Raw genomic sequence first — 5,999 nt, 5'->3', positions numbered from 1 at the left:
TCTTTCCTGCTTATGCAGGGGGTCGGACTCGATGATCTATTGAGGTCCCTTCCGACCCTAACATCTATAAATCTATGAGCTCTTCTGTGAACAGAGTGAATCATCAGGGTTCAGTATAATTTAGAATGAAGCATGCTATGGGTTCATTTGGTGGGTTGGCATACTGAGGAGAGGAGCTTGGGCTGTAAACCTAATTTGCCACTATGCTATGGAATGGTCTGTGTATCTTCCAAGGACAGGAGCTTCATATGTCCTTGTTCAGGACATGCAGTGGCAATAGAAATATTTTGTCCATGTTCATTGACTGGCCTCTATAATTATGAACTCCAGTATATACTGTAAATATCTTATTACTTAATTGCAACACTATAGTGTTTATACTTTATTGATATTTACCCAAAATATATTTAAAGCTGTCAATTACAGTGTTACTGTGCAAGCTTTGGTATATCTAAATGTTCTGATTATTAAAAATCTAACCTCTAATTATTATTTTTTTTAATAAAACATTTATGGCCAAATGTTCCTTTTGAGTATCATAATACCTAGTCTTGCTCTCACTGGTGTCAGGGGTAATTTTGTTTAAACTTAAATGATTTGTTTTGAACTTAAGTGACCCAGTTACATGGATGTGGATGTGATAAATAGATATCTATATATCACACGCACATGCAATTGTGTGTGTACATGCTCATGTACTGTGATATATATCACTTTCAGTTCCCCTTCTTACACACGTAGGTTTTGTAGTTCTGATGAAGACATTCTAACATTTTCCAGAAACAAGTAGGTGCCATTTTATACCATGAGGGAAGAAAAAGATCAGCATTAACACTAGCGGTAGTTCTAAGCATTGAAGACTGTCATCCAGAAGAGTAAATGATGACCTAACTGATTCAGTTTTTATGGCTTGCTATCTAGAAATTCTGGAGCTATTTCAGCAGAACTTGAAACCAATAGGTTTCAAAATCTCTGGGATTCTAAAATCCCCCTTCCTCATCCTTAGACTGCCATCTGCATTGCTTATATTCTAGGAATGGTGCCAGCATCAGTCATCAGACAATATGCAACATACCTGTCTACAATGCTGAAGCAAGTGATTTCCCTTGTTGACACTACACAGTCCCAATTTAGACGCTGAACTGAGACACACAAATGTAAAAATGAAACCCTTACGAGTTACTGGGAGATGAATGTTTCCAGTTTCATGTGTCCAGGAGGCCATCAAGAAGTACTACCTTTCAGCAAAGTAATAACATCTCGTGATGATTCCTAATCAGCAATCCAACACTTCAGCAAGTAAGCAGGCCAAGAAAGAAGTAGTTGAAGGGCATTCATGTGGGGTAAGAATTATTCTTGTCATAGAGAAAACATCAAATGATGAGCATGAAAAAATAAAATTTAGGCTTGAGTATACAGAAAGGTTTGTGACAAATGGTGTCCAGTCTCAGGGGATGGCTGCTGCCTTGCTTCTATATGCAACTGCCACACTAGAAGGAGACCCAGAAAACATAAGATACTGAGGTAATCTGTCATTATGTCAAATACCACAGACATAATGCCATGCTTTGGCAAAACTGCCATGCTTTCTTTGCCCATAGGCCCTTTAATAGTAAGCTGTTACACTATACCAAAGTCCAGTGCACACCCCTCCTTCACCCAAAACAGCAAGCTCAGGATGGCCCCTGCCATCTGGATTTCAGTGTGTCATTCCTATGAGTATACAAGTCACAGTGTGTCTGCTTTATAACTTGTTTTATTAATTTCCCACATGGCCTATACACATGCTGGGGGGCTGCTCTGACATGTTGTAATTACAGCATGTCAGAGTAGACTCAATTTAATCAAGTTTGCTGGAGTGCGCTAATTAACATGCGCCAACCAGCCTCCGCACCTTGTGTATCAGCCTCTCTGCACTTTAAAATGGTGGTGGGGGCACAATAACTAAAGCTTATTCAATCCAATTTGCAAATGGGGACACTGACACACAAGATGCTGCAGGCACTTTAATTACAGCGGCTCACAGAGCTGCTGTAACTAAAGCACCCCATCCACCCCTGGAACATGTGTAAAAATGTCCCCAGATACTGAAGTGAGGATAACTGGGTCTATAATTCTCTAGGTATTTATTTTTCCTCCTTTTGTATTAGCTCTTCTCCAGTTCTCTGGGATCCCATCTGTCATCCATAGTTTTGCAAATATAATTGCCATTGGTTCAGAGATCTTTTCAGGTAGTTCCTTCAGTAACCTGGGATGAATTATTTTTAGGTTCTGCTCACTTGAATTCATTCATTCAAGTTCTGTTGACTTCCTATTTAAGCTTGTCACATATGGAACGTGTCCTTAGTATCTTACTACTCTTAATAATGAAATATCATGGATTGGATCAGGCAACCAGTAGAATGAGAGGATAAGAAATGGCTGTATGAGCCATGTTGATGTTAGGAGTATAATACAGTGGTGATGTGGAGGAAAAGAAATAGGGTGAGAGGTTGCAAAAGTAGCACACAGTACTTCGTTAACAGTAATAGGGGGAAAAATAAAAAGTATAGTTGACAGAATGGAAATTCGTTAAAATGTGATATTGTCAAGTGTCATCAGAAATATGCACTGATTTGCACACTGTCTTATTAGTTAAGACATTTGTGATGTTATGTCATTCCTGGCTGCCCAGATTTTGAAAGCAGATGTTCCAGAATCATGCTGGCATCACAAAACAAATTGGCAGTACAAGTAGTAAACATACCTAAATTAGCACTGGAATTATCTTTTGTTCAGAACCTCCTAGTCTTTCCGTTGACCCACTTATTTTCTACATCTCAAAAGCACATTTTTCAGAAATGCTGTAATAAAAAATTATTTAAATGAGAGAGAATGGGAAATATGTTGGACAACTTTGTCAGCCAAAAGTTTTGGAAATTGGACAGTTGCTTGCAAGTAATTATGCCGATTTTCAGTCACAGGTGACCCAGGACATTCCATCTTGAAAACTTACCACAAAAAAATGTGTATTAATTTTTGAAGGTCTTTCTCAATAATTACACTGCAAGAATCTTATTTGTAGTTCTAAGTCATCTCTCCTGACTGGATGAATCATATAGGGCATCTATACACGTGCTCTGGGGAAGAGGGAAGGTGGGGGGTTAATTAGAATGGCTACAAGAGCTGCTCTAATTAAAGCCCCCATAGCATCAAATGTATTCAATGTCCCCTGATTCAAAATGACAGTGGGAGGACTTGAACTAAAGCTCATTCAAGCTTCAAGCCATTTTGAAGCATGGGGACACTGAATAGACATGACATGGAGTCTGCTGGAGTGAGTTAATTAACACGCTCTGGCAGTCTTGATTGAGTCTGCTCCAACTCATTCTAATTAGGATGCCTTGGAACAGATATCTGGCACTTGTATAGGTGCCCATAAAGCCTTTAAAGTAAAACTTGTCAGTGATTTGTAACTCTTACATAGCTCTTCTAAGTACTTGAAAATTAAATAATACTAAGGCTGGCTTGCCATTTTATTTTGTAGGATTCTGATAGTGTATCTTGGAGTATCTTTGGAGTATGGTCAAACTTTGAGCATCATCAGAAAACAGTTTTGAGCATGCATTTGATGGAAATTGCTTCAATGCAACTCCTACTTTAGAAATAAATGAGACACACCTGTAGCAAATGTTCCACGTGGGTAGCACTTACTTGCAGTATACCATTTTATACTTTCATTACAGGGCATTCCATTCCTGAATTAACAGAAAAATTTAAATGAGATTTTCTTGTATGTCAGCAAGCATTCAATAGCCAACACAGATGCTGTTCTGACCCCAGTTCATTGGAATCTGACAGCTAGTTTAGCAACCATCTGCCACCCATTTGTGATGCTCACCTGGGAGAGTCAGATTGCTTATGTGTCATTATGCCAAGAGCTGCCATTTATCAGGTAAAGCACCCTTGGTTCAACAAATGAAAGCCAAGCTTAAATGCACTGGAGATTCTACTACAGTAGCTTGCAAAAGACCTTGTTCCTAACCTGGCATCTTTATAGACTGTAGAAATCTAAGTGAAATATTTCTCATCTGGAAAGTCTGATACAAGTTTCAAGGGTAAAAATGAAGCCCTGCTTCTGTCTTCCAAAGATAAATCACAGGAAGCACTACAAGCTTTTGGGCCTTATGCCACATGAGGTACTTAGCATGTATTTCATTTAGCATGTATTTCGTGGTGCAGGACTGTACAGAGCCAGCTCAAGACTTCAGTGCAGTGCCAGAGAGAGGACCAAATAAGCTGATTTTTCAGTCCCAGCCCCAGCACTGCACTGGAGTCAATTGTTAGTCCCCACCTTGGGAGCATACCAGGCCCAGTTCAAGGCTCTGGCTTGGTTTGGGGACTAGGACTGACAGTCAGCTGATATTCAGTTCTGTCCTGCCCCCCAGGACTGCAGCAGAGCTGACTTAAGACACTGGTGTCTTGCAAGGGCTGGGCCAACAACCAACAAGCTATGTTTATATTATCTCTGTGGAGTGGTCAGATACTAACTGAACACATTTTAATATAATCTAGAGGTATGATTGTGAGGTACCTCTTCCCCAAAAGTCCTAACTTTGCTATGATATGATCCCACTTGGTGTATACAATCACACTTAGCATATGTTTTACTGTTTTGATGTGTGGACATTTGCATTTTAAGTGTGGCTAACACCTCTTAAGTGTAATATGCAACAAGGCTTTATTAGACTATTGACTACAAAACTATGAGAATTTCCTTTTACCAACTGTTAAAAAATGACAGCCAAAAGTACTGTGGTTTTTTCCTTTACTTTTAGTAGGCTTTAATCAGTTTGCATATTCTGCTGTGTGATTGTATTTTTCTTATCACCCAAAGCAACTGGGAAATCTCTGAAATAATCCTTGGAAGTGTCCTTTGTCAGTCTCAAATACTATTGTTTTAACTTTAGATCTTAAATCTGTTTTGTTTTCCCTTGACTAAAACAATGTAGGGTAACAAAGCCATTCTACATTTCATTTCTTCCATCTCTTACTACCTATTTTGACCTCAAGCAATATAAAGGGAATGGGAAAATCAGCAAAATTAAAAATTTACCCTAAGAGTAGGATTAAACAAAGGCACTTTTTGGTTTGAAATGGGGGTCATCAGAACCAACTCTTCAAGAGTTGTGTCATGTAAAACAATGTTAAAACAAGAAGAAGTCTTATTTAACTTCATGTCAGGTGATTGTGTATAAAATTGTGTATAAGTTCTGGCTCCAGTAGAGGTTACCTGTGTCATCACATTCAACATTTCTGCAGCTACTAGAGTCCATGACCGATATATTGTTCCTACTGTGCTATTCTCTGCATAAAATGCAACAGTCCTCGGGCTCAAAAACCTATCTAGGTACTTTGTCGCATATTACAGTTAAGATGTGTTATGCATTGAATTCAGGATGTTCAAGTAGTAAAAGATGTGCTAAGAGCCATCATAGCATACTCCTCACTAGAAAAGCTATCTCCAGATCGTATTACCTAATGTGAGCTATGTTGGCACCTCACTGGGTTGGTACCTTGTGGGTGTGCACTGTAATGATGCTGGACCTGCCTGGTCCGAATGCTCAACCTGGATTGCCTGCTTTTTTCCTGCCACATCTTGATGTCAGGAGGTGGTCTGCCAGCCAGACACTCATCTTCCTGGGTCTGTCCGGCCGGTCCTTTTTGTGGGGTTCCTTTCACTCTGTCCACATGCCAAGCAGATGGAACCACAATGGTTAATCTGGTGTCCAGGTCTGAGGTCAGCAAACATTCTGGCTTCCTGGTCACTCAGCTTGGAGTTATACCTGAGTTGGGTCCACCAGGCTATGCTGCTCACTCAGAACAGCACTGTCTGTCTATTGGTGCTCAATAAAACTTCTAGAAATTAAATCAGGTGAGTATCCCGGCCCTGGGAACCCATTAGGCCCAAAGATCCCAGCTCTCTAAAGGCAATCAAGACCCTAATTGAGTGCAAGCTT

The sequence above is a fragment of the Alligator sinensis genome, unplaced genomic scaffold, assembly GCF_000455745.1.
Source record: "Alligator sinensis unplaced genomic scaffold, ASM45574v1 scaffold956_1, whole genome shotgun sequence".
Classification (NCBI taxonomy): Eukaryota; Metazoa; Chordata; order Crocodylia; family Alligatoridae; genus Alligator; species Alligator sinensis.
This window is presented reverse-complemented; position numbering follows the sequence as displayed.